Source organism: Herpailurus yagouaroundi, unplaced genomic scaffold, assembly GCF_014898765.1.
Source record: "Herpailurus yagouaroundi ecotype Mexico unplaced genomic scaffold, PumYag 141, whole genome shotgun sequence".
Classification (NCBI taxonomy): Eukaryota; Metazoa; Chordata; class Mammalia; order Carnivora; family Felidae; genus Herpailurus; species Herpailurus yagouaroundi.
Window position 1 is genome coordinate 41218182 of NW_024412396.1, and position 21375 is coordinate 41239556.

A 21375-nucleotide genomic window follows, 5' to 3' on the forward strand; every position below is an offset into this window, starting at 1 on the left:
CCCACCTCCTGCCTTGGGAATGGTTCCAAGTTCTGCCTCCAGAGCTCAGTTTCCTGAAGCTAAACTTCATGGGTGAAAGTAAATCTTAGGATATAACCCAATGTGCAAGAAATATCTTGTTTTTTAAAAATCATTTTAAGCCCACTTCTGATCTTCTCAGCTGGGCTTGTGAGAAACCCAATTTCAGTCATTTAGAGGCTGCTGTCCAGGGTCATGCCAAGGATCTGGGGTCTCAACCTGGTGCAAAAGCCTGGGAAGACTTTCTGGTCCTGCTGGGACCTCCGGGCTATACTGGGGACCCCTGTGCTTATCACAGTCACAGTACTGACCTTGTACATCGCTGTTGCCCTATTGCCCTTGAGGGCAGGACCTGTGGATTTTATCACGGTATCCCCAGAACGGATGCATTTCCCAGTATGTAGCAGAGGCATACTGAATGCGTGTTAATGAATAAATAAATGTTTCCTTTATATCATGAAGCCCATTAGATAATATTTTTTATCCTCCATGACTGAGAGCCTGATGATGAAAAGGATGGTGATTTTGCCTCTATTTCCTCAATGCTTGAAGGCCCTAATAAACGTTCCTTGTGTAAATGATCGAATGGTGTTTCTTCATTGTGCACAGTGTTGTGTGGGTTTGTCTGTCTTTGCAACTGTGTGGCATCTGTGGGCAGGGCTCGGAATTGGTCATTGTCAGAGACTGTCAATTTTTCCCACATCGGTTTTCTCCTTCACAGAGCCTCTGAGTTTTAGCTGGGCACGTGGCTGCCTGAATAAGAACAACGTTTTCCTGCTTTCTTGAGGGGCGACTAGGATCTGGCTGGAGAGATACCAGTGCCGTGACCGGTGCAGCTCTCTCTTCCTCCCATTCCTTCCTCCCACTGGCTGGAGTGCAAGATGGACTGGGAAGACGTCTTTGCCATGAGGGTGAGGAGAACACCCTGGGAAGAGTGGAGCCCCAGAAGGGAGGAGGCTGGGACCCCGACACACTGGGGCCTCCACACTGGCCCCAGACTGTTGGGGGTGAGAGAACTAACTTCTGTTTTGTTTAAGCCACTGTACGTGGTGTCTTTTGTGAGAAAAGTAGAAACCTTATGCCAACGAATACCCTCACCTTGGTGCCCTCGCTGGCTGCAGCCCAGTGCCAGGCAGGAGTAGGCCACCCTCCCAGTACGGTCCCTTCCTGTGCTGTCCATCTCCGGGTTTTCATCCCAACCCATGCAGCTCCCAGGGGAGGTCATCCAGAGGCCAGGAAGCAGTCCTCCTTCACAGCCTGGCCTGAGTCAGCAGCTGTTTTCAGTTTAATGAGATGACACTAATGATTGTGCCTCCCTGGGATGAGTGGGCCTGTCCTCCCTGGAGAAGTATGGAAGGTCCTGGTACTTCTATCATCGCTGAGCTTGGAGGTCAAGGGGAAGGGAGGTCTCAGAAAAGAGCATGGAGGTGATGGACCTATGGAACATGCGTTTTCTGCTCCAGAACCAAGTCTAAACTTCAGTAAAAGGGGAGAAAACACCACTGGGCTGGCTTTACTCTGACAGGTGCCACTGAAAATGCCCCTTCTACATCTGCTGGGGTTGCCAGGACGAGCCTTACAGGGCACCTGGAAAGTGCTGCGTGCTTTGCCTCTATTATTCTTGCCAGCTCCCTCAGGTAGGCAATGGTCCATGGGCCCAGGGCAGCCCAGTTTGGTCACACAGCATGAACTGTGGCTCATTCTATGGCATTTCCTGCTCTGGGTTCCTTTGGGAAGCTGTGGACCCTACCCCTCGGACCCTTGTCCCACAGGCTCCTGCCCTATAGATTCTCTCCTCCTCAGCCTCTTCCCAATGTGAACATCTGTTCCTCAAACCCCTGCTCCATGGACCCCTGCCCATTCCTTAGCCACATTGCATTAACTCAATCCATGACTCTCCCTGGGGCTCTGGCTCTCTTTTCTGAACTCAGGTGTCCAGGACAGAGAAAGCACCATTTTTATTTTGTATTTTGGGGGATATGGGTGCTAAGCATCCATTTCTCATTTATGAAGTTCAGTAGGGCCTTGGGGGCTGAATTTCTTATTTTATCTAACACTTGTTGAGTGCTTACTATGGGTCAGGTACTTTGCTAAGCACTTACATGTAAATTAACTCAATGAACACTCTCCGGAATCTTATGATGCTGGCGCTATTATGATCTCCATTTTACAGATGAAGAAGCCAAGTCTCCGGGAGGCTCAGTAGCTCACTGTGGTAATCTGGCTCACAACAGAGAAATCTCAGAGTCAGGATTTACACCCAGGGAAGCTCGTCCAGATGCCTGCTCTTCCAGCTACTTCAGGTGTGTTCCTTGCTTTCTAAAGTATATGGTCTGGGACAGTGATGCAAATTACCTTTAATGAGGGGAGAAAAGGACAGGACCAGATGAGCAGTATCGAGGGAGGGACACCTTGGACAAGAGGAAAGCCAGATAGAGAGCATGTGGTCGGAGGTCAGGTTCCAAGATGACCAAGGACACCTGAGGCTAATGGAGCAGTATGTGGGTGGAGCTGAGTGGTGCAAGGTGTAGGCTGAGAATAAGACCAGGAGCTGCCTGCTATCAAGTGTTAGCCACAGGGATAAGGGAGAGACCACCTGGCTTGCAGATGCCGGTAGGGGCCTGGGATGGAGAGGGCCAGCGTTAGCACCTCTCTCTTATAATGAAATTAGTTGCTTCCTACAACTCCTCTCCTTGCAAACCTGTCCTGTAGGTTCCAGGAAGAAGCAGAAGGTCCTGGTCCCCTGCGCGCGCGCGCACACACACACACACACACACACACACACACACTCACGAGTATCTCCTCCAACAAGGAGGAAAGAGGCCTAAGGGATGGGCTGTGACTTCTCTGACATAAAGCTTTCCCTCTCCAGCCTTGTCTTTGCAGCTCTCTCCCAGCTGCAGGGCTGAACAGTGAGGGGTGGTCCCTGCCAGACCAGCCATCCTCTGCCACAAACCGACTCCATTTATTTTCAGATTTTATGTGCTTTAAAATAGACTTGCTGGTAGGTACCCAAATCCAGCAGACCTGAAAAATGCTTACCAGGCAGAAAAACTGAAGGACACCGGCTTCCCTTACCAGACTCAGTGCTGCCCCTGCCCTCCCCCAAAACACATCTTTAAGGTGCAGAGACCCCCAAAAACTTTTCCCAATCATTTCCCCAATCACTCCAATTCCTATGAGCACTCCATAAAAAGTTGATAGAAAAGAAGAATCCTAATGGCCTGGTGAGAAAGAAAATTCCGTTTTCATCATCCGGATGCTGAAATGGACCAGGTGCTCATGGGTCGGATTCACCATGAGTTTGGATTCACACTGCAGTTTGGAGACAGGGTGAGGTGAGAATCCGGAGAGAGGCAGGGTGGCAGCCTAGCATCCATTTTCGTGGCCGCTCTGCTCTGTTCCTTTTCCCCACTGGCCCCTCAGAAGCTTCTTGCCCAGGAGACGCTGCCTTAGGGTGTTCACACCAGGGGAGGTCTCACCGCATCTGATGTCACAGCCTGGACTTTACCTGTGCATGTAACCAATAAGCAGTAGAGAGGCTTTGGACACTGCTGTGCCTTGGGCATACTAAAGTATATACAAATAAATAAAACATGGTCTCCTTCAAGGAGAGTCAAGAGAATACAAGGTGCTATAGGTACACATAATAGGGGAACCTAATTAATACATTTGGAGGTTAAGGAAGGCTCCCTCCCTGGAGGAGGTGACCTTGAGGTTGGGACTGGGAGGAAGACTAGGGGCTCATAGTCAGGTGGCAGCATGATGAGCCAGGAAAGGATGCTCCACGCAGAGGGAACAGCCTGTGGAGCATTTCCAGAGGTAAGAAACAGCCACCTGTGTCTCTGAGACCACAGGTGCTTCAGCATGACCAGAGTGGAAGATGCCAGGGAGTGGTGGGCACAACCAATGGAAGGCACAGCAGGTCCAGACGCTGGTCAGCCTGTAAGAAGGGCTTAAAGAGTTTGGACTTCACAGGGGGCAAACTTTGTTTTGTTCACTGCTGTATCCCCTGCAGCTAGATGGGTGAATAGCACAGAGTAGATGCTCATCCGTATTTGTGGTTGAATAAGTGGTCAAAACGGAAAGATTTTAAGCAGGGACAAGATCTGATGAGTTTTGCATTTTAGAGTCACCACCTGGGCTGCCGTGCAGAGAAGGGATTTCAGGGCAATGATGCTGAGGTGGGCAGCAGAGAAATGACAGAGGCCATAACCACTGATGTCAGTGGCGGTGGAGACAATGGGCCGGTAAAATCCACAGGACTTGATGATCGGTCTACAGGTGGTGGTGGGAAGGAGGAGCCCAGATGAAGGACAACAGGAGTTAACATCCTCTGAGGGCCCCCGGCAAGGTGCAGACCACAGCCGCGAGGCAGGGCAGCCCCCAAGGGACATCGGTCTCTGCTCAGCTGGGAGTCTGGGCTCGGTTGTGATGTTTGGTTCTCTCAGCTGTGAAACAGAGATACTACTCTTCACCTTGCGGGGAGAGAAATCAGAGATTCTGCAAAGCACGTAGCACAGTGCCTGACATGCAGTGGGTGTTCAGGGTAAAGCCTCCGGATCACTTGAGCTGGACTCCGAAAGACAGGAGCCCTTCCAGACAGTGGGAGACTGGGTCAGGGGAGGACATCCAGGTGGTGGGACTAGAGAGCACAGAACGTCCGTAGGAAAGCATGAGGAGTGGGGAGTCATTCAGCCCACTGAAATGCGGGCAAATGTGCGTGAGAGGGAGGTGGCGAGGGCAAGTAGAGAATAAGGAGGATCTTCATTGCCCTCTGCTTCTTTCTCCCCATGCGGCTGTGCTTCCTCGGTGCAGCCTCTGACATCTCCATCTTCCCACCTCCCGCCTTTTGCCTTGCAATCCAGTCTCCACACCGCAGTGGGGGTTTGCACACAGTCTGGACTTAACTCAGTGGTCCCTGAAAGTTTGGGGCAGGGGAATGACTAGGTAGTCACTGTGGGTAAGTTGTGAGCCCCAGACAGCAAGGTATGGGGTGAGGGTCACACTGCAGCTTAAGCAGTGTCTCCGCCTTGTCTAGGCAGCTCTCTGCCACCCACAAGTACAGCCCAAACTGACTTGCATGTTCTGTAAAGCTCATGTCCCCGGCTGCCCGCCCCTGTCTGCCCTCCGTCTGCCTCACATCACCTCTGAGCCCCGCAGGGTGTGGACACCAAGTCTCTCCTCCTTTCCACCAGGTACCCCAAATGACAGATGTGAAGGACCTGGACCCCAAGAGAGTAGTTTTGACCAGTCTGTTTGCCTGCCCTACCAGTTCTGCGATGACAAAGGCAAAAGAGGGTGTTAATCATGTTTGCACCTTCAAGGCTATTGCAGTGACTGGCACATAGTAGGCACTCTATTCAGCAGAGAGGGGGAAACCCTGAAGGTTTGTGAATGGGGTGTGAAGTTGGACGTGGACAGAGATGGGACTCTTAGGATCATGCCGCCCTTCTACAGAATCACAGGGTGGCTCCAGCGAGGTGCCCTATGCGGCTTTCACTCGCTGCAGGCCGAGCGTGTCCACACTGGGCAACTGGGTCTTCCCTATAATCCTAGATAAACATGTCTTTGCTGCTAGATGTATACCCAAAGCCAGAAGCTCAGAGCAAGGAGGCATCTTTAAAGGGCATAAAAAGCAATATACGATTAAGATGCTGCTGTCTCTGTTCTAGGGGTGAACTGGGGCTCTCTGGCAATTTCACAGCCTCCAGACCACCTCTGCTTGGAGGGAGTAGGGAAGTTAGTCTACTCCCAAATCTGGGCTCTCAAGGCCTCCGGAGAGGCCCCTCCTGGCCTCCCACACGGTGGAGCCCTCTATAGGCAGTTGCAAATAAAGGTCATCTGATTCTGTCACGTCTTGAAGGTCTGGGTTTTGACCTTGATGGGATTTATTGACTCAGGTTATCCAAACACGGATTTCTAAAGACTATAAGGTTTTTCTGAGTGTGCTCCCACCCCCTACTCCTGCCTCTGACTATTTATAAAGCTCCAGCCCCAGTTTCTGAAGGCTCCCGACCTAGGGGTAGGCGTGGCGGTCGTTTCTGTACCTTCTATTTACCTTGTCTCTGCAGCTGCAGGAGACAATGAGCAAACTCTCTTCCCAGAAGCAGGCTATGGAGACTCAGAAGCACAGAAGAGCTGTTTTAGCCAGAGCCGTTAAACTATAGGAAGCTTTGCACAGAAAAGAAGAAATAAATCAATGCTCGCTTAAGGAAAATGAAGACCAAACTTTTCCGGAAAAACAAAATGTGATTTTCAAATTATCAGAGCTGGCTTTAGTAATCACAGAGGGAATTAAGCTCCTTGAAGCTCTTCACCGGGTGCCTGCTGGTATCCTTGCCGGCTTAAATCCCAGGTCACATTAATTACTGATACCCGCATTCTTTCCCTTTCCGTCTGACCCCAGCCACTTGCCTGCATCCCAATCTCCCTCCTTTTCTGTCAGCTGCATCTGCTACTATATTACCATTCATATCTGGGTAAGGTGGGGAAAATCGGAGGAAACAGTGAAGGCTCATTCCAAGACATATGCCGATTCTTGCTTGAACCATGAAAATAGGCTTCTAACCCACCTCCCTGGCTCTAATTTTGTCCCTCTTCATCCTCCACACAGCTGCTGCTCCAGATATCTGTCTAAAATGTAAATTTGACGCTGGCTGATGCTGGCAGCTCCAAGTGTCCTCATTGTCCCATGCAAGGTCTCCAGGATTTAGCCCCGCCTCTTGCTCCTGTGATTAAATCGGCCACCAAAAATATGGTATGACTAGGTCTTCCTCCATAAACCCAGGTTCCTAACACCATGCCAGTCGCACTGCTTCCCTCTGATCCGGTCTTCCAAAAGAGCTGAGATCTAAGTCGGAAAGTAAATAAAGGAGAGGAGAAAAGAGAAAATCTGCTAAGAAAGGATGTGCAATGAGAGGTAAGGGAGGGACAGAAAAATTTTCTTTCCCGTCTCGACTTCCCAAGCTGCACCATGTTGGATGGCGGCAGCAGAGGCAGCAGAATTAGGAATGCTGGCGAAATGTGCTGCTTCTTTTTTTGGCTTAAAAATGTTTTTGCGGAAGTATAAAATGCATTGAGAAACATGCATGAATCACAAGGATACAGCTCAAAAGAATGTTCACAAACTGAACACACTTATGCAGGCAGCACCCAGATGAAGAGACAGAACATGACCAGCACCGAGGAGCCCTCCTCACGGTCACCACCCTTGCAAGGGGTGCCATCTTGGCTCCTGTCACCCAACGGTAGTTTTGCCCGTTTTTGAACTTTAAATTAATGGAAACCTACAGTCTGTACTCTTTGTGTTCAGCTTCTTTTGCTAAACATTATGCTGATACTATTCAACCACGTCCTCATACTTTGTTCATTCTCGGGCCGCGTACTCTTCAAGTGTGAGAATATATTTCTTTATCTGGTCTACTGTTGGTGGGCATTTGGGTCATTTCCAGTTTGGGGCTATTTTTAAAATGCTGTTAAAAGCATTCTAGCTCGTGTCTTTTGGTGAACACAGGTATGCATTTATGGCAGGCATATACCTCCAAGTGACACAGATAGGCCATGGGAATGAGATCTGTCCAGGTTTGGCAGGTGCTATCAGATCGTTTCCCAATGTGTAGGGTTTGAACCAGTTAACAGAGTGGGAGACTTCTGGCAGCTCTACATCCCCTGGTGTGGTCAGTCTTTCATGTTGGCCATTCTAATGGGTGCGTGGTGGCATCTCAGGCTAGCATTTCCCTGCAGCTACTAATAGTGAACACCTATTCATACACTTTCTGGTCATTTAGATATTCTGTTTTGTGAAGTGACTATTCAGGCATTCTGCTTGTTTTTCCATGAGTTGTCTCTCTGTTTCTTATGGATTTATAGGAGCTGTGTCTTGTTGAGTAATCACACATTCTCCACTTTCTCCCTCTTAAATCCATTTGGAGTAATTCAGTTTAGCAAGCCTTAACTGAGTGCAATTGGCATGACTGTGTTAGGTGCACGGGATAAAAGAGGACTGGTATCCAGAGCTCCCTCTTGGAGCCCAAGCTTGAGGCCTTGGCTTCTTCCTCTTGCTCCTCCAGACCGTCCCGTCCACACTGAAGATTGGCCTGGTGGGGCAGGAGTTAGGCTGAATTTCTGAAGTTCAATAGTTAACTCTTCTGCAGATTTTCATGAAAGAAACAGGAGGAGAGGATCAAATAATTTGAGGCAGATGAGGCATTACTGACTTCGCCCAACTCCACAGATCCGCAAGGAGCCACACAGCAGAGTGGTCTGGCTGTGGGGCCCCCCCCCCCCCCGTCCTAGGAATGGACAGCACAGGCAGTAGCAACAAATTGATATTGATGCTGCCTTACTTCATGCCTTCCAGTAATAACCAGTATTTTGTTCATTTTGAAAAACGTGAACTTTCCATAGGATGCCTACTTCAGAGTTCCATTTCCATGTCTTAACTGATGGCTTCTATGTCTATAGACTTCTATAGAACACAGACATGTAGCAGCCACAGGAGTCTGCTAACTGCTGGGCAGGAAATTCTTTCATTCTTTATAGATTCACTCAGACCTTGTGTTGATCTCATTTTGTGCCCTGATATTGTTCTGAAAGATAATGTGCCGTAGCAGCAGGTATCAGTGAACTATGCTCAGCAGGCCTGGGTCCTGACCAGCACCTGACCAGGTCGCTGTGTGACCTTAGACAAGTTACTTAATATCTCTGAGCCTTTCTCTCCCTCTGTTCATCTGCCAGAGAGGAATCCTATTCCCTGCCATGCCGACCTTGCCAGGTTTCGGGAAAATTAAACTAAGGTGATATATATGAGAAAGCATTTTGAAAAATGTAAAGTGCTATATAAAGGTAAAGCACTACCTACTGAACCTCAGATTTTGTTCCAGCATAGCCATCTGGTTCTCGGGTCTTTTTTTTATTAGTCAATTTCCATTTTGCTTGTATTAGTTGGTGCTCAGACCTGTTAGTCACCCTTGGCATGGAGTTCTTCTATGTAAAGGGTACCTCTATGGTCTAGATAAACTCTTGTACTTTGGCATTTCACCATACGACTACTTCCTCCGTGACCTTTTCCTTCCTTTGTTTCTTTTCAGGGTCTAGCAGACCTTTTATCACCTGGACAGGATACACGCAGGCAGCCTCCAAACCACATCAAGGGATTTTAATTTCCTCACGGCTTTGTTAGCATTTCACGTTGTTACAGGTCAAAACACAAGGTTATTTACTAGGAATGAGAAATGTCACTAATATGAATTATGGGAGCCCCATGATTTCCCTCCAGGTATTCAGAACAACACGCAGTGCCTATCATCCTAGTGAGCTTAGCATGGGCACTGACCTCCCTGGGATCTTGAGCACCATGTGCTTGACTAAGGTCCGATGAGAGGACAGCCATCCTAGGCTGGGAAATGCCAATGCCTATTGGATTTGCTCAAGGAACCTCTTCCTGCAGGCTGCCATTTTGTTCAAGAAAATTCTGGAAGGTTCAAATTCTATTTCCTAGCCAATAAGGGAGGGGAATGAAGATATTTGTTCACTCATTCAAAAATCACCCATTTGTCTTCTTACTCCTTTGATGGTGAGCTCCTGCTGTGCAAATACTAATGGGAGAGAATGTATATAGTGGTTTATGTTTTATCTTACCATCTGCTTCCTGTTTCTATCACTTAGCAAAGAGCTGGGGTAAAGAAGGCCATGATAAGGGAGGGAACCACAAGTTCTAAAGAAAAAAAAAAGATGCTTTCAGTAACTGTCAGAAAAAGAACAGTTTGGGTTTTTTAAAATTTTTTTTAATGTTTATTTATTTTTGAGAAGAGACAGGGAGCACTAACAGGCGAGGAACAGAGAGAGAGGGAGACACAGAATCCAAAGCAGGTTCCAGGCTCTGAGCTGTCAGCACAGAGCCCAACGCGGGGCTTGAACCCACGAACTGCGAGATCATGACCTGAGCCAAAGTTGGATGCTTAACCAACTGAGCCACCCAGGCACCTGAAAAAGAACATTTTGAAACATCCCTTCTCCTGGCTTTTATGGCACCACCCTCTCCTTGTTTTTCTCCTTTTCTATCTCCTCTTCTTCTAAGCATTGGAGTGCCTCCAGGATACGTCCCAGGCCCCATTTTCTTTTCACCAAGAACGTCTCAGCTATTCTCATGGCTATAAATGCCTTCTCTGGGCCACCCCTTCTGTTTCCAACCCTGATCTCTCTTCTGAGCTGCAGGCAAGTGTATCTACCCACTCACTTGACATGTCCACTTGGAAGAATCAACCCATCTCCAGTGTCACATGCCAACAGTGGAGATGTCTATTTTCTTCCCATGCCTGCATCTCCTCCACATTCCCTCACTTTGGCAAAACCAGAAATCTGGGAAGCGGTCTTGGAGCTCCCCTCCCTCTCATCCTCACTCCCTCTACCACCTGTACTCTCCTCTCCAAGCTATGCAGGTCTCACTGTGCTCTTTCCGGAGCCCTGCAGTGGCCTACTAACGAAGCCTCCCCTCACTTCCTCTTGCCCCACCTCTCTGCAGGAAGAAACAGCAAGTGTGAGCTTTTAAAAATGAGAATTAGACCATAGTGCCTCCCTGTCTGAAAGGGCCTCCCTGCTGCATTCTAAATGAATGGCAAGCAGCTCCCAGGCCTCACAGAGCAAAGCCTGGCCGTCTGGCCCTCCCGGCCGCTCCCGGCCGCTCCCTCCTTCCTTATGCCACTCACTCCACCTCAGCCCCCTCTGGCCCCCCTCAGGTGCCCAGGCAGGATCTTCACATAGGCACTTCCCTCTGCCTGGAATCTATCTGTTCTCCTTTTCTCTTAGACCAAATATCACTTCTCTGATACGCCTTGCTTTGCCTCTCTGTTTATTTATCTCCCTTGTTATTCTTCACAGCCCTTCCAATTTATAGTTATTAACTTATTTATATGTGAATTGCTATAATGTCTGCCCTCCTGTATACAAGATCCCTGAAGACAGGGATCATGCCCCCCCCACTTTTTTTGTACATGGCAGGAGCTCAATAAATAAATATTCATTTAATAAATAAATGCCCAAACTACACAAAACCAGCTATTTAAGTTGCAAAACATACACATTGTATCTATTCTTTGAGAGCATAAAGATTAAGAAACTAGTATTGCCCTTAAGCCTGATATAGCGTGACCTAGGGCCTGTGCTTTACAGACTACACTCCGGCCTCCCCTCCAGTTGTGGCCCTTACGAGGGGGTAAGGGGTCCACAGGGCCAATGGGACAGTCCTAAGGAGAGCGCCTTTCTCAGCCAACACGGCCAGTTTAGCAAATAAAAATACACGATGCATAGTTAAATTTCAGTTTCAGATAAACAACCGCTCATTTTTTTAGTGTAAGTATGTCCTGTGCAATATTTGAGATATACTTACGCTAAAAAAATTCATGGTTCATCTGGAATTGAAGCTTGCCTAGATGTCCTGCATTTTATCGGCAGCCCTTGCCCCAGCTTCTAGACCAAGTGTCTGCACATTATGGCCTGTGGACCAAATCCAAGCTGCTACCTATTTTTGTAAATTAAGTTTTGTTGGAGCACAGCTACCCCCATTCATTTGCGTATTATCTATGACTGCTTTCGAGATACAGTGGCAAAGTTGAATAGCTTTCACAGAGACTGTATTGCCCACAAAGGCTAAAATATCTGCTCTCTAATCCTTTACAGAAAAGCCAGTTGAATCTCTGTTCTGGACCATGCTCTGGGTAACCAGGGCCTCACAAGGGCCTACCCAACACCCCTGAGCCTACTTCCAGAGTGAGCAGACGTCTGGCCTCTGAGGCTGAGGGGCACAGACTGTGGGTAGAGTGCAGGATGGAGCTGATCCTCTATGGAGGGAGGCTGGACGATGACCTTCCCCTGAGAGTTTGCTGTTTCTGCCCAGAACTCTGAGGATCTCAGAATTCTAAATTTGCACCCAGTCTTCCATTTCATTAGGAAGATAAGTTTTTCAAGATAGGTTAACAGATTATATTTACTTTGTGTATTAGACTGATTTAACTTTTAAATAGTTAAACACATGGCATGCAGACAGACCTCCCTTTGTCGCCTTGACCTGAGCTCCTCAAATATCAGATCTGTTTTAACAACCAAGGCACAGAAATCATCAATAGTGCCATCTTGTGGTGAGATCTACTACTACCATTTCCAAGCTGCCGAAGCTCCCCTAAACACTGGTCACCCACAGCTTAGCAGCTCTGCCTATGACAACAAGCAAAGTTCAAAATTATACCACTGAACCAATGGGGGTTCAGTGCTAAAATGCTTTATGAGACATTAAAGAGATACAAAGTGATATTCAGCATGATTTCCTTCTAACTTAATAATTTTTTTAAGTGTTTATTTTTGAAAGAGATACAGAGCGTGAGCAGGGGAGGGGCAGAGAAAGAGGGAGGCACAGAGTCCGAAGCAGGCTCCAGGCACTTAGCATAAATCCCGACGTGGGGCTCAAACCCAAGAACGGTGAGATCATGACCTGAGCCAAAGTCGTATGCTTAACTGACTGAGCCACCCAGGCACCCCCAAAATTACTAATTTTGGGTGGCCCACAATAATTTCTCACATTTGTACAGTGCTTTACAGTTTATAAAACATGTTCACACACAGCTTCTTAGCTGAGCCTTACAACCACGCTTTGGGTTGCCCTGAATATGGAAACTCTTAATGTCCGTGACTTGCCCCAGCCTCTCTGGCAAGCCAAGGGTTGGTCTCATCATATTAGAGACATCTTGCTTTTAACCAGAATGGGGGCTAAGCAGAAAATCAATTTCCTTAACCATGAAGAGAACAGAAAGGTTACATTTCAGCAAACTGGGACCTTGACGATGACTTTTTCTTAGTGCTCCCAGGCCTAGATAAGGGAAAAGTGGTTTCTGAAAGTATATCATAATCCTTCAATAGCAGAGATTTGTGACAATTTTCTATTATTCACAACAAAGAGTATTTAGCAAGACTTGGTTCTCTGACATTTCCACTATTCGTCGAACAACTTTACAAACTTCTTTCTCTGCTCTGCGGGCAGCAGGCCACAGGAGATACTGCAAAGCCGTGACCTTGAATCTGGGCCTGAGGGGTTAACCTTCACTGATGCCTCCACTGCAGCAGAGCCAGGGCGATCTGAGCCACTTGGAGGACTTTTAATTCCAATCTGTCAGAGATTAACATCTTGTCCAGAGATAGCTGTGAAGACAGGTTTCTCCCAACAACCCAGGGGTGAGCTAGGGATTTTACCGTCATTGGGGCTGACACACACAGTTGGATTTCACATTACATCTGGAAAGACACGGAGGAAATTCAGGGAATGAGACAAGGAGCTGGAAGCAGCACTTTTGTTAAATTCTACTTTTCTCATAGATCAATAGATGCTTCAAAGCAGTCCACTGAGGGGGGTGTTTGTGTGGCTTTGACAAAACAGTTGTGCTTCTCGCCTCTGGGAGAGCCAATCTGAACCACCCAAGAGATGCCTTTCCAACTTTTTGATCATGCATGATGTGATTTGTGGGAAAATAGTTTACTTTGCCTTTCATCATGAACTTCTGGGTTATGCAGCGAGCTGGGGGACCAGGTTTATCAGATTCAGGCTTGCCTCTGGAGCTCCAGATTCATTCATTTATTCATGCATGCATTCCATCAGTGTTTATTGAGTCCCATGTATGCTGCAGACATTCTGCTTCCTACCGAATGAATAAGACTTGACCTGGCCACATGGCTTTCATAGGTTCATGCTGCTGGGGATTCATGTTGCAGGGGGTCAGGAAAGGCTTTCCAGGGGAGACGCTTGAGTCAGGTTTTGAAGGACTAGAGCAAGTTAGCCAGACAGATGGGGACGAAGGAAGCGAACTCAGACTGGCTGACCCCCCCACACTCTAAGCCGCAGGTTACACAGCCTCCAGAGAACTATTCTGACAGAGAATGTCTCAAGAAGAGACTTCACCAAGAGAAGCTCTGCTCCTAGAGCACCCCTCCCTTGAACAGCACTAAGACTCTGGCTTCCACAAATGGCAGGGGAAGTTGGATGGGGAGGCAAAACAGAAACTGTGAGCTGTGGAGACCCAAGAGAGTCTGGCGTGTGCTGTTGATCCTGGCCAGCAGGGGGCAGTGCAGGGCCCTTTGAGGAGTTAGACTACACCCATTGGTTGGGAAAAGTCTCTAAACTGGTAAAGTGAGCCAGACCTCTTCCCCAGGAAGGTTACACCCCTTGTTATTGTCTTCCCAGTGCTTATTACTTTCTGAAGTGTTCCTGTTGATTTGTTTACATATTCATTTATTACCTTTCTTTCCCTATCCAGGACATAATCTTCATGAGCAAAGGCCTTGCTTGTCTTGTTCTCTGTTGTATTCCAAGTGCCTACATTAATGCCTCGTATGTGTTAATTTCTCAATAAATATTTAAACAATAAGTTCATGGGAGTGTGAATCTATGTGGCAGTGAGAAACAGGCACTGTAGGAAAACGAAGACCTATATTTGCCTTTTGCTTCTGGAAGAGGATCCTGACGTTTGGTCTATTCCAGTTTTGCAAGATGGGCAGCCAGGAGTGTAGGGAACCACAGGAGAGCTTCTTTGTTGACAAAACAGACATCCTTTCTGTACTCTGGGCTGAGCGTTGCTGGGGCCAAGGTAAGCTGTCATCACCTGGCCAGGAGGCCAAGGTCAAGGACCAGTGGGTGGGGAAGAGTGGACGAGCCTGATCCTGCCACAGCAGAGAGATTGGAAGGCACAGTGGTAGCATGAGATGCCTGGTCTACAGAGGCCATGCTGATCCCACCAGCAGGGCACTCTGAGGTCTAAAACAGAGCAGAGTGATGAACAAGACGATGCAGAAGTCAGACCTGGGCTGTGAGAAGTGCAAGGCTCACACTTCCTGGGGATGTGGTCTGTGACCAAGAAACCTTTGAAGGGCAAGTGCGCCCTTGCAGGCATGTCTAATTCTGACTCCTACTGTTATTCTGGGACTCGCTTCAAGCTTTAACCTTATGGTCTCTCTCACTCAGGGGCACCCCTTTGTTAGCTAGATTTTAAAAAAAAATCTAAGGATGAAAAAGCTAGGTTGATATACCATTAAAAAAATACACCATGCAGGGGCGCCTGGGTGGCTAAGTCAGTTAAGTGTTCGACTTTGGCTCAGGTCACGATCTCATGGTTTGTGGGTTCGAGCCCCGAGTCAGGCTCTGCGCGGACAGTGTGGAGCCTACTTGGGGTTCTCTCCCTCTCTCTCTCTGCCCCTCCCCCACGCACACTTTCTCTCTCTCTCTCTCTGTATCTCAAAAATAAATAAACTTTAAAAGAATACAGCGTCCGGGTAGTTGACAATATATATTGGCCAGTCAATATACACTTGGGGTGTGCTGGAAATTTGATGTGTTGAGAAAAAAATGTTGATAGCTTTTTAAGGGGACATCAGAGAAGGAGGATGAGGACACAGACCATAAGTGGTGCTGCCCTTTGAGAGCTGAGTGGTCTGGGTCACCTCTGTGACATGCTGTGGGAAATGCTTCCTTGACTAGGGCCACAGTGTCCAAGTGGCAATTTAAAAATTTTAAACGTACTCAGCTTCGAAGTGAGTCTAGAGTGTGGGTCAGGATGTTCCCCACTGGCTTGACATAATTAAAGTCCATGTTCTGTCTACGGAGGGGGACTAAGGAGCCTGGTTTCCCCAGGAATGAGGGTCTTCCCAGAATGTGAGATCTGCAGCTTTAAAACTGGGAAAGTCCCAGGCACATCAGGCCAAGTTGGTCACCCTGTTACCTGCATGGTGAGTGGCACTTTATCTTTCCTTTTCTCCCTTGGCAATATTAATGATCTTTATTTGTTCCCCAGTCCTTCGGTCTCCTTTCTCCTTCACTTGCTTTCAGGCTTTTGTGTCTGGTTCATGGGACGGCCCCATCTGCTCCTGCCTTAGGCACTACAGTTTGACACCATCTGGAATGGCCAATGGTTAGTGAAATGCACCTGCTGGGTGCTTCCTTACTGCTGAGGACCTTGCCCCTAAATTCATTTGGGAACTGTCAAAACCACTGCCCACTCAAAGGAGGCAAGATAAGGCTATGTTGTCACCCTCTTCCTTTCACAGGAGGTAAGGCAGAATGGAGTCTCTGAGTGTGTGGTGCTTAAGTCCAAGCCATCGCTCACTTGTCAGGGTTCTGGCAAAGCAGACTGTTACCTGAGGTGTTAGCTGGACTAGGCAAATGGAGGCCCCACAGAGGATGCTCGGGCTCTGCCACATGTAACTGATGGGCCAGTGCTACCCATTTGCTGACTAAGCACATTAATGAAATGACAGCGGGCATGTCGGTCTAGATAAATCTTCTCATTAAGATAAGCAAGCATTTGGAAAAGTCATTCAAGGTGCAAGTGGCCAGAGAGCATTACTAGCCTGTGCCACAAATGTTATACCCTGAAGAGGATAAAATCTATTTTACTTTCCCCATCCTGGATGGCAGAGCCTCCTCCAGTAAAGCCTTTGACTTTGCCCCTCAGGTAAAGGGGAATAATGGCTTCCCCCTTCTCACACATCAGAAATAGGAGAGGGGGAGCTTTATCAGGAACATGTTGGGCAGATCCAGCTGCAACTGTGAATTTGTTTTGGCAAGTCTGGGTTGAAGGTGGCACTTCGTTGATGAATCTGCTATGACCTCTTAATGAGAACAGTAAAACTGCAAAATGGAATTCAACGTGCTGGTGGGGTGGGGTGGGGTGGTGGGTTTTGAAATCTATTTTAAGTCTTCATTTGACAAATTACTCATGTTCAGAATACTCCCATAGTTCTAAAAGTACCTTAATGTCGCAGATCGCATTTTGGTGACATCTGAAAATCCTTTCCCCTAAATTTCTGACTTCTTATGTGAATGAAAAGGAGTTGGAGGTTTTCATAAATTACAGTATTGCTATAAATCCTGGCTGAATACACGCACGCACACACACACGTGTATACACACATTCGCAACCTTTAAGGAACTTCTAATTTAATGCCTTCTATATCAAAGCCATCATGTTCAGTTGATCAAGTTTATGTAGGTGAAAATACTACCTTAAAATTATACAGGCTCTTTTCTCTAATAACAGAAACATTGCTATGTTTATGGAAAATTACATAAAAAGAGAAATAATGTAGGGGACATCTGTTCTTTTCATCTGTCTTGTATCTCCATAAGATTCTAGAAAGACTTTGTGTCAGTCTCACGGCCCTGCTGCCTTGCCTCAGGAGTGATCTGAATCTCCTATGCCTCAGTCAGTGATTGGTTCAGGGCTGAGCACTTAACCCAAACAGTTTTGGGTGCTGGGAGCAGGTGGAGATTTCTCCCTTTTTCTGGGGTTACTGAGGTTTCCTCCAGTTATATTGCTGCCACGTGGGAGCCTGAATGAAAATGAAGAAAACAAGCAAATAGAGCTAAGGGATTGTACCGATTGAATAGTGATACCCAAAATGTCATGTCTACCTGGAATAACCTTATTTGGAAATAGAGTCACTGCAGATGGAGTTAAAGATGAGGTCACACTGGATTAGAGTGGGCCTCAGTGACCAGTGTCCTTTTAAGGAGAAAAAAAAAGATGCAGAGACACACAGGAAGTAGGCCATGTGCCATTAGAAGCAGGGATTGGAGTGATGCATTTACGAGTCCTAGGACAACTGGCAGGAACCAGGAGCTGGAAGAAGCAAGGAAGGACCGTCCACTAGAACCTTCAGAGAGAGCACGGTTCTGCTGGTACCTTGATTTTAGACTGCTAGCCTCTAGAACATTTCTGGGGTTTCGTTTCTTTGCGTTTAATTGCGGCAAAACGCACATAACGCAAAACTTGCCATTCTAACTTTTTAAAAGTGACATTACGTATATCCACAATGTTGTGCAAAATGCCTGTTCTTTTGAGCCACCAAGTTTGGAATACTTTATTAGAGCAGCCACAGGAAATACATACAGAGACATATAGAGAAAAAGAGTCCTGATGACATTGTTTGAATCCCTGGATCCAGTCATGCCTCAATTCCCCTGGATTCACTGATACGAGGCAATAAATATCATTGATCTGCTTCAATTATTTTTTGAGTGAGATTTTGTCACTTCAATTAAAGGAATCCTGACAAATACAAATGGACTAGATTAGTGGCAAGTGTTTTTACCATTCCATAAATGAAGGTCCTGACATTGCAAGAGGAACTGCCTCATTGAGTTATTCTAGCCCTTTACGCGTCCACTTAGCTCATGATTCTAGTTCTCTTATCATGTTAGTACCCAATCCAGTTGGGTATTAGCAAATAATAAAATATTTTAGAATATGAGCCAACTCCAAAGACAAAAATTAGGGAACAGCTTGCAAAACTACAGCCAGATTAGAGGCCTCATGAAAATGTTAGGTAGGGGGACGTAGAAGGGAGATGAGAATCAGGGAGTGAGGGAAGAGAGTGAGGTGTGTCTCAGAGAACTACCCAGAAAACTCCTCTCATGCACACAGCTATTCCAAGGCAGTTCTAGGTCTTATTTCTCAGGGATGAAATTGATGAAGCATAGCAAACAATTAATTTCTGTTAAATACCAGCTAGTTAATAAAAAATATTTTCAAGTCCACGACAATCCCAAGAAGAATGTACTTATAAATAGCACTGATATTTAGCTAACCAACCATGTCCATGGCAACATTTGAATTTAATGGGACTGGTTGCTTTATATTAATTAACTGCAGATTGATTGCTACCTGTATTTGTCGAGATTTCATACAGGTGATTATTGAATAATGGGAGAGCTGTTAAAACTCGTGCCATCATTTCTCTAAGAGCTAGAGGATATTACATAGGAAATGAACAGCTAGGCTAACGAACAGTGAAATGGAGTAAAGAAAATAGGGTTTGGATATATGGAGAGGCCTGGTGAAGTCACTGCTGGGAGCTAAGTCATAGCACTGGGAGTTAGTGAGTGGCCAAAATGGACACTGTGGGCTCTCAGGTCTGGGTGGGACAGGTGAGATCAGAAATAGGGTAATAACTATTTATTAGACCACCACCCAATAAGACTGTCATTCATCCTGTGAACCAAGGGTCATGAATAGTTCCAGCTTCCCACCTAGCTTTGATGGAACATGGTATGAATACAGCCAAGGTCATAGACTCACTGTGGGATATGGAGGAAGGAGTAGGTCCAAGACCAGGCTCCAGAACTGAAAAGCTGAGTGAATTTGGGCACATCTCTCATCTTCACTATTCCCCGGCTATAAAGTGGGAACAAACCATGGGTTCCCATAAGGCCCAGATATTACAGTGTATGCAATATGCTTTGTGAATCCTGAATCCTAAGCCCTCGAAGATTGTTCAGCTTGTTCCTAAAGGCCGGGTGGGATTGCTCCAAACCACAGACACGCACAGACTGCTCATCTAGGCCTGGCCTGCCTCCTGCAGGTTCGGTGCCTTCAAGGTGACACTAGAGGGAAAGCCTGTGTGTCAGGGTCAACAGCAAATTGAGATTTGTCAAAACTGTTCCAGTCTGAACTTTCCTGTGTGATTGGGCCCCTTTTCATTACCAACTTGGCTTTGCCCACAAGATTTGGTTCTGTCCTCCCCTGGCTCCAAGCTGGGCCCTTCTGTTTCCTGATCTACTCTGTCCCTGACTTCAGGTTTCTGGCTCTCTCCTCAGGATGGCTGACACAGACCAACTCTGACTCTGTTCCTTGGATGAGGACCAAGTCCAATGCTCAGTCCCCCACTGATAACCCAGAAGGACCCTGGGCTCTTGTTTCTGCCAAGTCCCATCCCAGTGGTTAGACAGACTGGAGCACATGGAAGGCTCAGCCTCACCTCCTCCCTGCTGCTGGAGAGGTAGCTCCATATTCCCTGCTGAGAGTGATCCCAAAAGACTCCAGAAGGGAGACAGTGGGAACAGGTAGTAGTGAGGAAGGGGACTGAGACATGGCAGGGGGGTGGGGGCTTAAGTGGGAGGCTCCCTGCGTCCCACGGAGCCACAGGAGGGCCCACACCTCCAGATCTGAGCAACCCGCAGGATTGTTACCTAATGAATAACCCACATTTCCTGACCCAGATTCCGTAGCCAAGAGTATCTGTTCACGTGGCCAATTAAAGGCTCAGAAAATGACATCCATCTTCACACAGGTGGGTACCCGAGCCCCTTGCCCAAGTTCTGAGCTTCCTGAATCAGGTCACGTTGCCTGTGTCCTCATCTCCTCCCTGATTCCTGGTACTCTGTTTCTCCACCCCTGGGGAAATGTGAATTTTCATCAGACAGGAAGGCTTGAGTCGTCAACTGTGAAATTGCTCCCTAAACACCTCCGATGCCTAGTCATATGCAGTATTTAATTTACTTTTACTATTACAGATTTTTTAAGTGCCACAAAGCTAAAGCTCAGCTAAAGAAAAGTTTATGTCAACGCTCGTTTAGAATATATTTTTGAAAAATTACCTTGAGAATCTGAGCAGTTCCTTCCCAGACAGCTGCAGGCTCCCTTGTTTGATGCTGAGCAGTTTGCTATAAATTAAAGCAACATTACACTCTGCTTTTAGGTTATTCTCTAGTTATTTGATGTTTCTATTCGCTTGTGGATTTTAAGATCCTTACAAGGAAGGGGAAGAGAACTCGTATTATGAACACCTGTGAGCTAGGTGTGGCCCTTCATTAGTCCGAATCACAACCCATAGAGGAGGTTCCACTGTCCCCATTTTCAGAGACATGAGGCTCATAAAGCCTAAGTAACTTACCCCTGGTTCCAGAGGGGGACCCAGACGCAGCCCAGCGCTGCTTGCCTCTTGCCTTTATTTCTTTGCTTTGAGCCTTGGTGCCTAAAACACACTGTTGCTCAATAAATATTGGTGAAATGAGTAACTGCAAGATTTTCCAGTTCTTTCCCACTTGTGTTGGACACAACATCCTATAAGCATCCCGTTCACAGAGACGTTAGTAGGTGAGGCAGTTTTGCTACAACCTCCCCTCCAGGACAGGGAAAACTGGGCTCTTATTGGGGGCCCTGGGGCCCAGCAGGATCCCAAAGTGCTTGGAAAGTCCTCAAGGAAAGAGTCAATGGTTTTCAGTTCAACTTGTCATCTTCAACATCTCTAGCAATTATGAATCCTGTGTAGTAATTGGGGAATTCTCATCTCACTGAATTAAAAAGAGGAAAAAGCACCCTGTGATCATTAGTTATATTTGATAATTGAACTTGACTGTTGCCTGTTTCTTACTCCGAAGGTTCACAGGAGCTGTTACTCGGGTAGAGGGGAGTCAGAGGCCCCATCTGATTCTTGAAGAAATCAATGAGCCCCATACTGGGCAGCAAGATTGAATCAGGGCCAAGCTGAGGCTTAGGACCCAGTCCAGGTTGTACTCTGTGCCATACTTTCATGCATGTC

At 47.1% G+C, this 21375-nt stretch overlaps 1 long non-coding RNA gene across 2 annotated transcripts; it reads left to right on the plus strand.

The window, feature by feature from the left end:
- The first annotated feature begins 612 nt into the window (after positions 1 to 612).
- Positions 613 to 19823, plus strand: LOC121031918 (uncharacterized). 2 transcript variants are annotated; one of them, XR_005790973.1, is made up of 3 exons: positions 613 to 929; positions 2192 to 2321; positions 19652 to 19823. It is a non-coding gene; the product is annotated as an uncharacterized LOC121031918 (long non-coding RNA). The 2 variants fall into 2 exon arrangements; XR_005790972.1 differs by lacking the exon at positions 19652 to 19823 and adding an exon at positions 9111 to 9862.
- The last annotated feature ends 1552 nt before the right edge of the window (positions 19824 to 21375 follow it).